Source organism: Parasteatoda tepidariorum, chromosome 10, assembly GCF_982258835.1.
Source record: "Parasteatoda tepidariorum strain Cologne lab strain chromosome 10, Ptep-v5.0, whole genome shotgun sequence".
Taxonomy (NCBI): domain Eukaryota; kingdom Metazoa; phylum Arthropoda; class Arachnida; order Araneae; family Theridiidae; genus Parasteatoda; species Parasteatoda tepidariorum.
In genome coordinates this window covers 15,586,015-15,602,856 of record NC_141764.1, presented here as the reverse complement: position 1 = coordinate 15,602,856, position 16,842 = coordinate 15,586,015, and the positions used below count along the sequence as shown (strand labels likewise).

General features: G+C 29.1%; 1 long non-coding RNA gene across 2 annotated transcripts; it reads left to right on the top strand.

Moving 5' to 3' along the window:
• The first annotated feature begins 8,842 nt into the window (after nucleotides 1-8,842).
• On the top strand, nucleotides 8,843-15,614 carry LOC147802180 (uncharacterized). Of its 2 annotated transcripts, none has more exons than XR_015429692.1 (4): nucleotides 8,843-8,942; nucleotides 11,767-11,853; nucleotides 13,479-13,572; nucleotides 15,408-15,614. It is a non-coding gene; the product is annotated as an uncharacterized LOC147802180 (long non-coding RNA). The 2 variants fall into 2 exon arrangements; XR_015429693.1 differs by having other exon boundaries at nucleotides 8,872-8,966.
• Nucleotides 15,615-16,842: the final 1,228 nt, after the last annotated feature.

Here is a 16,842-nt window from a genome sequence, read left to right as displayed (position 1 = left end):
ACAGAGAAATATTTATCCATAATGAACTTTACTTCAAAAGGGCTGAAAAAATATTTTAATATTTCTTATTAGACCGTTGAACAAAAATTATACATTCTGTGATATGTAACAAAATATTTATAAACTGTTTTGAAAAATACAAAGCCCATTTAAGTGACAGACTTTGTGTAAGAAATTTTTACTATTTAATTAATGAATTTTGTAATATAATATTTTGTTTCGTAATAACTAATGTAAAAATGACTACATTAATTTAAGAGTCCGTTTTAGACTTCCAACAAAAAATATTTGTTGTATTAAAAGAACATGTTGTATTGAAAAGGAATGCTGAAATTAATACTAAATAGAATAATAAATAAAACATTTAGTAAAACATCTTAGTAAAATACGTCTTTGAGAGGAACTAATGAGATTAAAGTGAAAAGATGCATAACTAAAAAATAAAAACAAATTATAGAAACTCAACGAAAAAATAATTTTACTTACGTAATAGCATTTTTAATTTGATGCACAATATTATTGACGTGGAAAAGAATTGAAGTTGTAATCATTAAAATTTGAAACAATACATCTGCTTCCAAAAGGAAAAAAATCATAACCTTAACTCATAACTTGTAAAAACAACTGTTTTCAATTTTTCACAACTGTATTCACACTCAAGTAGACATTCAAATAAATAAAATGATTGACTGGAAAAATTTATTTTTAGAGCATCTAGTCGAATTTAATTAATTTGTGTTAAATAATTATGCAATTTAACAATACTAGTCTAAAGGCTTTTTTGAGACAAAAATCCTCAAAATATTGGCTTATCATTTGATTTACAAATAGAGTATATTTGAATACCAAATTGATCCCTGAAACGATAAAACTGTTGGAAAGAAAGTTCCAATTACGAATTATCAAGTCACTGGTTGTGCAAAAAGTGTAACTGGCAAAAACACTGTAATTTCAATTGAGACAACTTGTCATTCCATCAAAAGCTGCAAATTTCAAGAATATCGACTTAGGCATTAAGACCAAGCAGAAAACACAATACAAACAAATATAATTTTTATGAGAACAAATTATGTCTCGGATTTCCGAAAAAAAAATTAAGTAAACGAATTTTTACAGGGTTCAATGTAGCGTTGTAGCTTAGACAATCAAGTTAAACAGCATTGAATAAGAGGGAGATTAAATAGAATTAGATTAAATAGCATTGAATGCTCTTTGGATAGAACTTATATTTAGTTGTTTTTTTTCAGTAAAATTTTAAAAATTCAAGCAATTAAAATGTAGTTTTCAAGCATCTTGTATAAGCCAAAATAAATCAAATTAATCAAGCTCTTACAACTGTCTAGTCGTCAGAGGTTTAAATTAATACTATCTCAAGACAATAAACTATCAGTATAAACTCATCTATATTGGATGATATTAAAACTCAATGAATTACATGGATAAAAATCGAATAAGGATATTTGTGTGTAAAGCACAGAGAAATATATGAAGCATTCCCATTTTAATGCTATTGCGTATAAGAAAGTTGTAAAGGGCGCTGAAATAACAAAACTGTCTCCCAAATAGTTTTAGCGTCATGCTACAATGAAAAGCTTAACCGAGATTTATGCATTAAATCGTTCTCTTTCACTGTCTCTGATTAAGTTTGTTATATTCGATTTGTTACTTGCATTAATTTAGTTCTATAATAGTCCTAGCAATCGAGAACAATAAATGACGTTAATCGGAAAAATTAGTAGGAGTTCTTATTTTTTGCTCACACATTTTTTGGGGTCCTGAACCCGAATCGGATCTTATATGATCTTAGTCTGTGCACACTGCAAGAATTTTCATCGTAAAATTATTGTAAAATAACAGACCTCTAAATAAGAGTCCATCTAACTAACCCTAAAGTTTAGGGTTAGGAACATTTTTTACCTTTACGGTTTTTAAACTGTTTACAACTATAATGGTTATAAAACCATGAAAACAAAAGGCATACATGGCATTGCTTTTACTTTCTTTACTTGTAACGAAAATAAAGGAAAAAGTTTGCATTTTTACTTGTACCTCATTACTTTTTTAAATTTAGTAGTTTTACTTGTTTTTTCTTTGCTTTTTTCGGGAAAAAGTCAGGTATTTGTAGCGAGAATAGGGAGGACAAAAAACGTTATTTTCTTTTTAAATTTAAAAAAAATGATTTCTAAAATTAAATTTTAATTTTTAGAAATTTTACTAACTACAAGCCTTTACTAACTATAATTGCATTGTGAAAAAAATTGTATTCTTAACTTCGATAACAAAATTGTCAGATGTTACAATATAAAAGCAATAAATCACACAGTATCCACAGCTGCGCTCAAGATATCTAAACTAATAGAAATTCCGTAGTTATGCATTAATAGAGTCAGACCTCGATATAAGGTCATCCGTATATATGGTCACCCCGCATATAAGATCACTTTTCCAAAGTACCGGCTCACTGAATAGGAATTCTTTGTTACAGATTATCGGATATATGGTCAAGCTTTAAAAATCGTTATCGCTTATAAAGTCATTTTTTACTGAGACGTAACATGGTGTCCACTTTATGAATAGCAAATTGTTTTCGTCCTGCTGGTTTTGTGATTTCTCTGAATATCGTGGATGACGAAACCGAAGAGGACAATATTCCTCTATCTGTTCTGATGGAAGATTTGAAAAATCGTGGCCATGCCATTGAAGGGGAGGCTGAATATGGTTTGATTGATGAGGAAATTGCCACCAATTCTGAAGATACAATTTCTGAAATTATTTCACAAGTTGTGGACAATGACAGTGATACTAACACTGCAGCTGTAACCCAAAGGAAAGCGTTCAATGCAATAAATGTAATACGAATTTTTTTTACAAATCATGAGTGACCTGAGAAACATTTTGATAAGTTGCAAAATCTAGAAAGCATTGCTCGAAAACTGAAACCAAGAACGAGACAGACCTGCATGAATGATTATTTTAAATAAGGTAATATGTAATGTATGTATATACACTTTGAGGGAATTTGTAAACGACTTTATTTTAAATAAAAAAAAATTAAAATCAAACTTTTTTTAATTCTTTACTAATTTTTTTAAAATTTATTGACTTAAATATTTAATTTACGGCTGATCGTTTTCGTTTGTATTACCATTTTTAAAAAATCATAATGTGCACTATTTACGTGCTTAGTTATGAACTGCTAATGAATCGGTTAAAAGGTCACCCCGCTTATAAGGTCACTTTTGCGATGTCCCTTAGGGTGTCCTTATATCGAGGTCTGACTGTACTTTGGTCTTGTTAAGCTCATTGCCACTCGATGGCGACTCCTCTTTGGCACCAAAAAAACATTGAATTTCATTCCACCTCACTATCCCGTTGTGCCAGCGCTTTTATATAATGTTATTTGCTAGTAAACATTTCCATGACGAAGGGAAAGAGCACAATTTTGATTAAATGATGTGTGTGTCTGACAGCTAATATGTTAAATATCACTAGCAAAGTAAAATTTTAATTTATTCCAAGACTATAACTGATTGATCATTCCTCAAAAAAATTTTTTATTTACATTTTGAAACCTCAAAATAATCAGACTAAGCACTATTGCAACCGTTTTGTAACTCATTTCCCGAATATTTAAACCTATGATATGTAAAAATTAATAAATCCCCAAAAGCACTATCCAGATATTTTGTATATTAATAATATTACTAATCGCATCATTAGAATTAAATTATTATTACTATTATATTATTTTATTATTTTTTAAACTGTTTTATTTAATGCTATCATTTTATATAAATGCTACAATTAATAACAAATACAGACTATAAAGACTACAATTAATATTTTTAAATATAATTTTTTTATAAATCTTTGTTTTCTATGTACTTATAAAGACTCAACTCAGAGAATAGACTATCCATTAGACATTATGCTTATATTTAGATATTTTACTGCGAATATCGAAACTATTTTGACAAAAAAGATCAAAAAGTACACATAGACATTTTTATTTTAGCTGTAAAATATAAAATTATAGTTTAATCAACCAATCCGTAGTAATTTTTTAAGACATATGCATAGAAAATATTCATGCAAAATTTCCAGTAATTCAAATTAAAATGTTTTGAGATATTGCATTCAAAGTGAAGAAAAATGACCGAAAAATTAGTTTTGTGAAAAAGGACAAGGCAATAAAAACATTTGCAAATTTAGAATGAAATGCAAATGTCTTCAAATTTAAGAAAAAAAAATGCAAATTTCAATGCAATAATAAATATAAATTATTATCATTTTTTTAAAAACCGTTATATCTTTTGTTCGATTTGCCGTACAAAACAAGAATCAGACAATTTTAGTGAGAGGAAAGTTCATAGTTTTATTTTATATTAAAAACAAATAAAATGATAATTTAGTCCAAATCGGATTAACGTGAGTAACGGATGAGTGATAAGAACAAGAAAAGCAGCTAATTTGGAGGAGACAAGTGGAAAAAGAACAAGAGCAAGTGCTATTGACGAGTCAGTGCGTGGTATGATCGTGTGCTGTTAACCCAGTGAGCTGGCCTAGAGAACTAAGAGTCCTCTGTGCCACTAGTAGCATCGAAGTGTAACATTTACACCAATAGAATCAGAATGTTTGTTACCTATTCCGTGGAAGATGATTACTATCTATCGTACTATATACAATGCTTCAAAGGTTAGGTTTGCCGCTCTTGCCATAGAAAAGCCATGCAAATTTCTATGGTTACCATACATTACCATAGGTGTTTCTATGGCAAATTTCTATGATAAGTGCAGCTGAATACATCAACTTCGAGCTAAAGGAAAACAAACGGAATAATCAAATAATGGGTATCAATCATAACCACTGCATTCCTGCACAAAATTGAACGACACAATTAAAAAAATAAAATATGTTACACTTATAACTTACTCTTGACTCTACTTAAATTTATTAGGCTTGGAAAAATACATTTTTAGAAGAAGCTTCCGAGGAACTTCCGAGGATGGATAGTGATGTAGCCCCCCAATAGAGCACTATAAATGACGTTAATCGGAAAAATTAGTAGGAGTTCTTATTTATTGCTTACGTATTTTTTGGGGATCCTGAACACGAATCCGATCTCATATGACTTTAATCTGTGCACACTGTATGAATTTTCAATGTAAAATTATGGTTAAACAACAGACAGGCTGTCCATCTAACTAACCATAACGTTTGCGGTTAGGAACCTTTTTTTTACCTTTACTGTTTTAAAACCGTTTGCAACTTCAATGGTCATAAAATCATGATTACAAAACTGAACTAACTGGCCATGTAACTGGACATAGGCATACGTGGTATTACTTTTACTTTCTTTACGTGTAACGAAAATAAAGAAAAAAGTACGTATTTTTACTTGTACTTCATTACTTTTATCATTTAGTACTTTTACTTATTTTTTCTTTGCTTTTTTCAGAAAAAAGTACAGATATTTGTTACGAGAATGACGAGAAAAATAAACATAATTTGTTTTCTTCAAATTTTTAAAAAAAAATTTTCCTCGAAAATTTTTTCTTGTTTTCTGAAAATTTTTAGGTGTTTTTTTATATATATATATATATTTTTTATAAATTTAGGGTAATATGTATTCTTTAGCAGCTAATTTCTTTTTTTCAAATACCCTTACGCCCGTCCACAATGGAGGTGCAAAGAGGTCTAAGTTCACAGCATAGACGCTGGCGCAAGTTCCTAGAAACTAATAACCATTATCCCACCTGCTTGATCAATTTTGTTTCTATCAGAAACAAAACGTTCTGATAGAACAGTAAAACATTCCGTTCTGGGTTTAAAAAAATAAATTAAAAAAAGTAACTATTTTAAGAAAGCTTTAGCAGAATCTGCTACTAAATCAGACCCTGCTCATCCAGCTGTAGGATGGGAAAATACTTCTATAATTCAAAAGTCACTGGATCCTATTTTTATTGATTCAGAAAAAATGTTCTCGGACCCCTCTTTCTCCCCCCATGGTCAATTTCGTAGGTGTCTGCAGAGTCCTTTGTCTGTATTTAAGAAACAGATTTCTTTTTTTGTGGAGGAAACTTTCTGAGGACTGTATATCTTAACAATTATTAATGAGAAAAAACAGAGAATCACAACCTTGGACTTTAAATGAGCTCACCAGGAGGACCAAATTTTTTGGTCATTCTGCCGCTGAACACAAGGCTGCAAATATCTTTGATTTCAGCAATGAAATTTAACCCCACCATAAAACTTGTAAGCTACAAATCGTTTGTGGTTGTGGCCTTTTACATGGTGGACGCCAGAGGACGGAAGCTTGAACGACGAGAAACCCACTAATCTGGTCAGCAGAGGGGGATGAGGAGGGATAGATTTATGAGGAATTGGAATGCAGAATGCCTTATCTTATCTTCACAATGTTTTCTTGTTGAATATAACATTTCTTTCAATTTCTTGATTTTGTGGGATATCTATTTCATTGAGGGACAAAAAAGCTCCTAGTTCCGTGGTTGTGGGAAGCCTATTAGAATGCAAAACCCCTTATCTACATAATTTTTATTAACATTATATTTATCATTTTTGAGTACTTTATGAACAAGCTATGTCATCTATATATTAAAAAAATTCTTCGGCAGTGTTTTGAAAAGTGTCTAGTTTACTATTAGGATGGCGTTGAGCAAAAGATTACTTGTTAAAATTCCTTGTCAGCATTGTTAAATGATTTTCAGTAGTTACAAAAACAACTTCTGTAATTTGTTCTTTAGTCTTGTAAGTTCAAAAACTTTCATCCACATTCGCATTAATTTCCATGGTTGATACCACATTTCAGTTTTTTACAAAACGCATTAACTTTATTACTTATATCAAACGCCTGCGTGTTTTCTTAAAGATTAAAGATATTTAATTTCTTGAATATGGTAAGCAAATATATCAGTTTCATCTCAAATAAATCATTAAACTCAAAATTTCCTGACTTCCAATTTGTTTTCGTTTTCTAAGAAAACGGTGATTTCATCTCTTGACAAACAGCTACTTTTACTTCTCTATTTACTTCATGCTCGTAAACCCATTTTTACCCTTTAAAGTAGTTTCACAGAATAAAATTCATTAATTATGCTATATACAAATTTTGTTCACAAGACTTACAATGAATATAAATAAAACACTACACTATGAAAAAATTCCGGATGATATTACAGTAAAAAGTGCTGGCACCCTGCATGCAGCATCAGTAAAATCCATTTATAGTGAAATCTACTTTTACCACAAAATTGAATATCCTAATTTTTCACTGTATTATTAATCTAATTACGAAGACACAATAATTATTTCTGTAAAAATTAAGTTTTGTCAGATTAATTTTTTTGCGCCGTTTTATTTTACCAAAAAAAAAAAATGGATTTTGTGGCAAAAAGTACTGGCACTTTAATACCGATATTGTGGATATAAGTGTCTTACAGACTCACGTTCAGAAGAAAATTACTTGATAACGGTAAATTTTGACTTTCATCAGTTACTCGCGAGAAATATCATTACGTCAAGTGAGATTAAATACAGTTAATCTCTATTCTGATTTGATGGACTACGAAAAAAACGCGTTTTGGTTTCTATAATAACGCAAAGCCACCGGGAAGAACAATAAATAATAAAAATAAGAAAAAAAAGACCGAAACAAGTAAGAGATATTTTCCGAGAAGCTAAAATCGGGGTAAAAAGAAAAAATTGTTTCCTCAACCAATTTGTTAGGAGAAGGGACTAATAATTGTTTTTTTTTTTTTTAATTATCTCTGACCATTTTGAAAATAATAATCATATTGCCATTTTCACTGATCCATAGATACCTCTAAAAATGTGATTTACCTGGCTCGTTTGCTAAACTCTTTAGTTGCGTCAATGCCTTTCAGATTTGTGCATGACTTCTTACTATCGTTAAGTGCAGATTAATCGATTCACCCGGTACCGGTATTCAGCTAGTATATCGTTGCCAGAGGGCAAGAACAATTTCTCAAAAAATTTCCTCTCTCATACATTAATCTTTCATTTAAGTTATAAAAAATATTGCTATAAACCTATTTAGTATCTCAGGTTTGGTAGTGTAACTATTTATTTTCCAAATTTTTATCGTCCTGTATTATCAAAAATTGGTGTCCTCTTGTGCTAGTGAGGATATATGCTTCTGTGGTATGCTCTATCGATATAATTTTAATAATGGAAAACTGAATATTCAGACTTCGTTTTATAGTGTATTAGCAGATATAAAATAATATCAACCTTTCAACTGTAATTAACAAACTGTAATTTAACCTAACAAACTGTAATTTATGCTCCGAATTAAAAAAACGAAATATTAGATTTTCACTTCTTTCTAGAATCCTAAATTGACTTTTAAAGAAGCCATATTATATTAACTATCTCGTATGACCCACCCCCTGGTGTAGTTTTCTAAACTGAAGAACTGTATGGAGTCGCCCTACGAGGACTACGAGCAAATTACAGCCTAATTGCGAATAGGAATAACATTATGAATCAAAAATATATATGTCCTAATATTTGGCCCATACGCATATAAAGGTCAAAAATAACAAAAATTATGAAACACCCTAGCGTTTATATGTAATTAATCAATACAGTAATCTAAACATTCTTTGCAAATAAAAATATCAATATTATTTTATTGATTTAACTGCATTTTGAAAAACTGTCTAATTATCCCCGGATTCAAAATAAATCAAATTTCAATCAGTGAACAACATCATTTATACACAATTAAATGTTTTATTTGAGTTATTTGTCATTAAATTAAAGTGTCGTTTTATTATCTTTTTATATCATAAAAATGTAACTGTCTTTTTTTGTGCATTGTCATTGAGCAGAAAAACCATTTGAGAAATAAAGGTATCTTTAGCTGCGCTGAGCTAGAAAATTTATATAAGTTCTAACAGGTAAATTTCAAATTTTGAACTCATGTATGTACCAGCATTTATTTCTCCTCACTTTATTTTTTACTATTATTCAAAATTACATACTTATAGCCATATTTGTTATCCATTATTATATCATCAAATGATAGCATAATATTGTCTTGATGTCCAACATATTATGGCAAGAATGTTTAGTAATTGTTTAATTTTTACAATAAACTTCATGTAAAGCCATGTTCACTCAATATTGCTATTCAATAATGAATTAAAAAATAACTATTTAAAGTTCGAACGACGCATTAAGACTTTTATTTGAGCACTATTACTAAATATTTGAAATAACTAAGAGAAAAATAACTAAGTTTAATATTTGTTCGAATAAAATAGGTATCTAATTCTAAGGAAAACAGACTTTGCGTTGTTACAATAACAATTATTACCTGATATCGAATTTTAACTGAAAATTATATCGCAGTTATTAAGTAAAAATAAATAATATATTAGGGGATCACCCCTGCTCGCTGTACGCGTCACTCCCGGAACTTCTTTGTCAGTTTACTTCACATTGTTTTGCTACACAGTTGAATACTTTTGTATATTAGTCTTGATTTGTATGTATACAGTGTGTTGTGATTTGCTTATATGTAAGTATTTGGATGTAAGCAATCCAACGTCTTTGTAAGTTCATGTGCAAGTGTTTGGAATCCTAATTTTCAAACACTTGGAAGCTCGGCAAATTTTTAATTCCTACATAGATTAGAAAAAGGTTAGAAAATGAAAAAGAAAACACATCTGGTTGATCTTCATTGATTAAGCACATCTGCCCATGAGACATTATAAAAAGAAAATTATTTCTATAAGTTATTATTGATTCAGCGTAAATTGGTAAGCATAATTATAACAATATAAAGCTGAAATAAAATGTAACTTATAAAACATTTTAAAATATTTATGTAAAAAAAATATGAACTATATAGAGAAATTAATAAAAATGATTGAAAATAATAAATAATAAGGAAAAATATGTAATAAATATAATCATAATTAATAAAAAATGTATGAAAAATAAATATTAAATTATAAAAATATAGAACTTGTTTTAGTGCTAATCTTGTTAATTTTACCAGTGCTGTAATTCTTTTATTTTTTGTTCTAACATGTATTTTAGTTTCTTTCCGACTTTTGTTCGCTGTTCATGCGTAATTTTAAATAATTAACGATTTTAATAATTTTAACTGATTAACTAAGAAATTTTATTCAGAAATCTGTAAACACGTATGTTTAAGCATCCATGCATACTCACTTGTTTGGTATTTCAGAGCTTTGATTCCAAAGCGAAAAAGAAATAAAGATAAAAATAGATATAAAATTCGTATAAATATTTGATTAAATTATCGCTTTTCCATTACTTAAAATATTGCTCCATAAAACAGCAATCTATATCTAATAAAATGGAATTTATACCTCTGCTGTAAAGAGTATAAGACTTATCTAGTAACTTATATCAAAGTACTTCGAGAAGAGAAAATTAAACATCGTCTTTAAGTCACACTTTTTGCAAACATCTATATTCTCCTGCTACAATGTAGCTCTCATTCTTTAAAAAAAAATCAATTAATCAAACTTTAATAATTTTTATGTTTTTTTATTTTTTATATCAAAAATAATACACTTTAAATTTTTGCATTTTTTGCATTGTTTAGGATAGTTTTAAAGTGTGTCCCTTTAGTTTTGGTCAAATCCATTATATTCAAACAAAAATCTGTTTAAATACTATAAAAATATCCGTAAGGGTTATTTCATTCAAATTTTTTACCATTCTTGTAATTTTCATTGTAATAAAAAATCCCAAGCAACGATGTTAAATCCATTTATATTTTTACACAGGCAATCACCTTGTAAAAGCATACAAATCGAAAAAAAACAAACAATTTGAAATGTTATTTAGGTGATAAAATTCAATTAAATACTGTCCGTTGAAATTCAGGACATTAGAGTTCAGCGTCACCTTTAAAGCAGCCCAGGGCACATAATTCTTAAAAAGTTTGAGATTTATTTTTCTTTAAAAATACTCCATTATAATTTTTTAAGGGGGAAGCAGTTGATTTCTACGAAGTTTAAACGAAATGTGCAAACTAGTTACTATATCACACAATTAAAATTTGTTTCTAAGATAACTACTCGTTCACATTATGTATTTATTTTTTCTTTAAAATTACATGCTTAAAAATGATGTAAAAATTTTTATATATTCCAAAGGAAATTTTTTCAACAACTACTAAAAATAATAATAAATAATAAGTAATGAATATTTTGAGCTGTATCAATTTTCTTAAACAGGCATTTTTATCGTAGTGCAATTTCCTTATCATGCATTTTTAGCTGGGTCCAGAATAAAATTCTCAGAGGCGAATTGTTTTCTGAAAGGTGCAGGCCGAATCACAGGTCAAATCATCAATCATCAAATTAACGCCAATTGAAATTTCGACAAGTTTTCATAAATAAATTATCAAACCGATAGCAAAAAAGAAGTAACGTTTAAATTTTGAAAAAAAAAACTTTTCAAATTGAATAAAATTCTAATTATGGTGTAATAAAAACAAAAACCATAAGACTCATTGCTTCCGTAAACTTTGTAATAAAGACCACAAAAATTACCCCCTACACAGTTTTTCAAGAAAGGCGCACCTTACGTTTCTCGTTTTTGGTCTGACACAAACATTTCTATTCAACTGGCAAAACGTAATTTTTTTTTTAAATTCTATTTCTTTTTATAGTTTCATAACTTTAGTTTCGTTAAATAACATAAAAAAACTCAATAAACTCATTATTTATCATTTTGCAGAAGCCGTCAAAGCCATGATACGGAACACAGTTGTCTTTACTTTAATTGGATTGGTGCTGGTGATGGTCATGACCGTTGAAGCTGGAAGCAAGTAGCTGTCTCTGCTTCACGAATAAGGTGAACCACAAGCTGAGGGAGCGAGTGGGAAGCAAAAAACCAATTCCAATACGTTTGCGTCAGGATGCGCAGAAATGTGCGCATTCTGAAAGAAAATTTTCAGAATTTGCCTCCTGTACGGCGCTAGCTTTCTGCTCGCTCCCTCAGTGTGTGGCCCGCCTAACATATCTAACATAAATTCATATCAAGTAGCATGCTTATAGTTGACTTTAAAATTGTTGCGTTTATGTTGCTATTATGTTTATAGTAGAAATTCACTTTTATATAGAACCGTTTTTCTGATGACAGTATGAAAAAGAAAAATATGGAATTTTGCGGAGCTGGCTTTTTTCCCATATTCAAACACAGGTCACCATAACACTGAGAAATCCAAGATACCTTCATGATATCATTTCTCTATTTTTTTTAAAATTTTGCATATTTGCACGTTTGTTTATTTTTTTTTATCAAAGTTTACAATTGAATCTTGTTAAGAAAAATTAAATAATGCAGTTAAAGTTTAGCGCAATCTCGTTACTTCTGACTCTTGAACTACAATCTACGTATGTGCAATAGAATTTTGTCTTATCTATTTATGAGAAAATTTACAGTTTTTTTCCAAATGTTTCTGAATTAAATTTTTATTCAAATTTATTTTCTATAATTCTATTAAACTGACACTATTTTATTGCAGAATTTTATCATTTGCCACCAACGGCGTTCGTCTGTTCAGCGGACACGAACTTACCTCTTCGTGGAACACCGTCTCCCGGAATTTAATACTCCACGGTTAAACATAGGCCTTCAACATACCAAACTCATCGATTTTCTGCATTTTATTTGACATATAACAAGATTTGCTCAATTTCAATTTTGTTCAATTATTAGTTGAGTTGTAGGCTGCTGATATTTCAACATCAAACATCATTATCAAATATATATTTAAATAATTAAGATGATCTGAGTTTGATGGTCGCATTTTACCAAAATTCAAAATGTTTGCAATAATATCTATAAATGTTTGCAGTAATATAACAGCTACGCTTACCGAAGACCCTGTGTGAGTGACGAAGCGAATAAGTGATCTTCTCCAGATCTTGATATGAGTAAAAAAATCCTGTCATGTTTTTGCTCTTTAATCAGAGTTTTAATCAGGTTTTAAATTTTGTTTCACACGTGATCACTTAATCTGCCTTATTTATAGTAAATGTTTAATGGAATCTATGAATTTTGTAATTATACTTTTATGCATATGTTTTCACAGTTTAGTGAAAATAAAATCAAGACAATTTGTTACTAAGTTCGAATTTTTTCTCAAATGATCAAAATTTAGTTTTTTCGAAAAGAAATTACATACTGTCTTTACTTCTATCAATGCATTAAAAAATTATAAACTAGCAACTATACCAACAATTTTTAATTTCCAATTTTAGTAAAACACTGGCCTAAACTTAAATATACGCAATATATTTTAAAATTTGGCATAAGGGTCCAGAATAGTTTATTTTGAGCATCAGGTTATTTATTTTCTGAATTTATTTATTACACAAGTTTAGAGAATGTTTCTTTATAATACTTTTGTTATCTTAATGTCAATATTGTCTTTTGTACTGCAGAAAATTGTGGTAAGCATAAGGATGGGGAAACTTTTGGTACAGAACATCCCTGTGCTCGAAATACTTGCAACGATGGCAACCTCTCTGCTGTTGGGTAAGTAAATTCATTTAAATATTGTCTATAAAGAAATTCAGAACAGTTCCTGTAAAGAATGCTTTTTCATAAATTTCTAAATAAAATAACAGAAATGCCGCAGTGTAAGTACCTTATACTCGATGCAAAGCAATTATTAAAATGCATATACTATCTTGAAATAAAAAATTATCTAGGTTTCCGAGCGTGGAAATGGCTTAAATATTTAAAAATTATTTAACTTTCTTAAAATTCACTGATTTGGTGAGTTATAATCAAACCCCGAAAATAATTTCACCTGGATGAAAATTCTTAAATTCAATGAGTAATTATCAGTTTTTGCAAATTTTTATAAGTGAAGATAATTCCGGTTTGGAAGCTTTTTGAATATTAAAAGATTTGCTAATTCGATTAACAAAAGATTTGATAATATTTAAATAAAAGATTGGGAAATATTTTAATAAACAAATTAATATTTATTAAAAAACGTTTCTATTGACTAACGCTTTTAATAATTATTGATTTTACGATTAAAGAGTATTTCCTCATCCTTCAAATCGTCCTTTATTAGTGTAAACAAAAAAAATAAAATTTAAAAAATATAAAAATAGAAAAATGCACAGCACTTAATTAACTATCCAAAGTTATATTATGATTTTAATTGCCTTAATAAAAAGCAGAGCATTTATAATAGTTTTTGGCCTATAGAAACCTTTATTTTTCATTTTTAAAGGTATGATTTAATCAAAAGATATTCTATCACAAAAAATAAACTCTAAAAAACATAAAGCATTGAAAAGCGAAAGTAAAAAATTAATTTAAAACCTAACCTCAAACTTAAGAGGATGACTGGAGAGGCCTTTCGAAAAAAGAGTATGAAGTTTTTAATTTTGCTGCCGTTGGTTCTTCTCTAAAGGATCTATGAACTCTTGTTTATGCTATTGATGTTGAGGCTTACCTAAGTTATGAAGTACACTCTTGTTACTAAATAGTTTTACTAGTTGCCTCTATATTTTTTTAAAGTAAATGCATCATTTTGCCAAAGCTATCCGGACTCCTGCATTAAAAAAAACCATAGTGTGGGGCCGTTTTCTTTAAGTTTGCCCCGGCTTCCTTAGTTCTCGTGTTTGGAAACATCTGTTAGATGTGATATGCTTGTGGACCTCTTGGACAATGATCCTCTTCCAACTATCTGAAATATTTTGGGTAACACCCACTGCTTTTACCGTGAAATCTACTGCATTTACACACGGAGACTTGAGTGGACATGGATGTTCAAAAAATTGACTGACCTTATCAAAGCCCAGACCAATAATTTTTTCTTAATCTTTCAATTGTGTTAGAAAGCATATTACCAACCAAATCAAGCATCATCACTGCCAGGCCTCTCTGAGGATGACTGGAATTAAATGAATGTGACCACCATCAAAAACTTGTTTTGATTGATGGTCCAAACAAAAACAGGCCTACTACTAATCAAAAACAGGTTTTTCAGGCGTGTGCATGCTGTCATCTCTGCAAAAAGAGAACTTTGGAATTTTCAAACCTGTACTATTAAATGTCTGGATAATTAAGATTTTCCAGAGAATCTTATAGTGCGTCTAATAATATGATGAGTGATTTCAGGTAACCGTTCCTTTCTTTAAGATTGACATATTACCAAAATGCGTTTTTATAAAATTGTAATAATTACATATTTTTCATAAAATTATATCGACTTTTACGTATAAAAAACAATTGTTTTACTAATGATTATTAAAATATATTTTTTTTAGATTTGATATCCTTTTTATAGATTTAATTTTGTACGAAATATTTTGCGATTCATATTTGTATTATTTTTCTTATCATTTCAGGTGTGCATTAGCCATTCAACGCTACCCTGATCCTAAATGCAGGCGAGAAAAAGGAAAAGGACCTTTTCCTAAATGTTGCGAACATACTGTTTGCCCCGGCGACCCAACATATTAAAATTGTTAAGTGTGGCTGTATAACCAGAAATCAAAAGAATTATTAGTTGTATAACATTTGCTTAAATGGTAATAAAACCTCTTGATAACCAACGAATTGCATGAGAAATCTAAATAATTACTGAACAACTTGAAACTTATTTATATTTATATATATATATATATATATATATATATATATATATATATATATATATATATATATATATATATATACCGAAGAGCTATTACATTTAGTCCTCAAAACTGCTGCACCCGCCGAGGCATTGATTCCACAAGGTGCTGATAAGTAGTCTGAGGTATCTGGTACTTAGCGCTCACCAACTGTTCCTGAAATTCGAGGGTGTAGCGTGTCAGCACGAGTTTCGTTTTCCAAGCAGGACCAAAAATGCTCTATTGAATTAAGGTCAGGTGAATTTGGGAGCCAAAAAATGACTTGAAAGTCACTGGAATGTTCCTCGAACCATTCCATGACGACTCGATCCCTATGAGATGGTGCATTATCCTGTTGGTAAACACCATTCCCCGAAAGCAACTATGTTCAAGTAGCTTACAGACGTCAGGGATTGTTCTATGAGGATTTTGGGTCCAAATGTAATGGCTCTTCGGTGTATATATATATATATATATATATATATATATATATATATATATATATATATATATATATATATATATATATATATATATATATATATATATATATATATATATATATATATATATATATATATATATATATATATATATATATATATATATATATATATATATATATATATATATATATATATATATATATAGAAACTGAGCTGCAAATTTTAAAAATTACTTAGGTTTCCTTTTAAATGAATGAAGGAAAAGTAATCTTCAATATAAATAGCAATAATGCACAAAGATAATCCTTTGATAAAAAGTCATTTACCACGAGTCTCTCTCACACGAACTATATTTTTCGAATTACTATAGGATTGGTGACTTAAATTGTTTCAAACACTCACGGGCAAATATAGACCTATACTGAAACAAATGGTTATAATATTGTAAGGAGCACACTCAAAAAATCTTTTCTTGTTGCAGGATACTCAAAATTATATATTTATTCTTTAATGTATTTAATAAGAAAATATACTTATCATAATAAGATTTCTTTCAAAAAAATAATCAGTCTTGAGTTCTAAATTTAATATACATCCAATATACTTTGTACGCAAATAATTGTTTAAAACTGTTTGAATCATTTTACCTCAATTTATTGGCCAATAATTCGAAGTTTTATTTACTTTTGTTGTTCGTATAAAAAAGAATCTTTAATTATGTA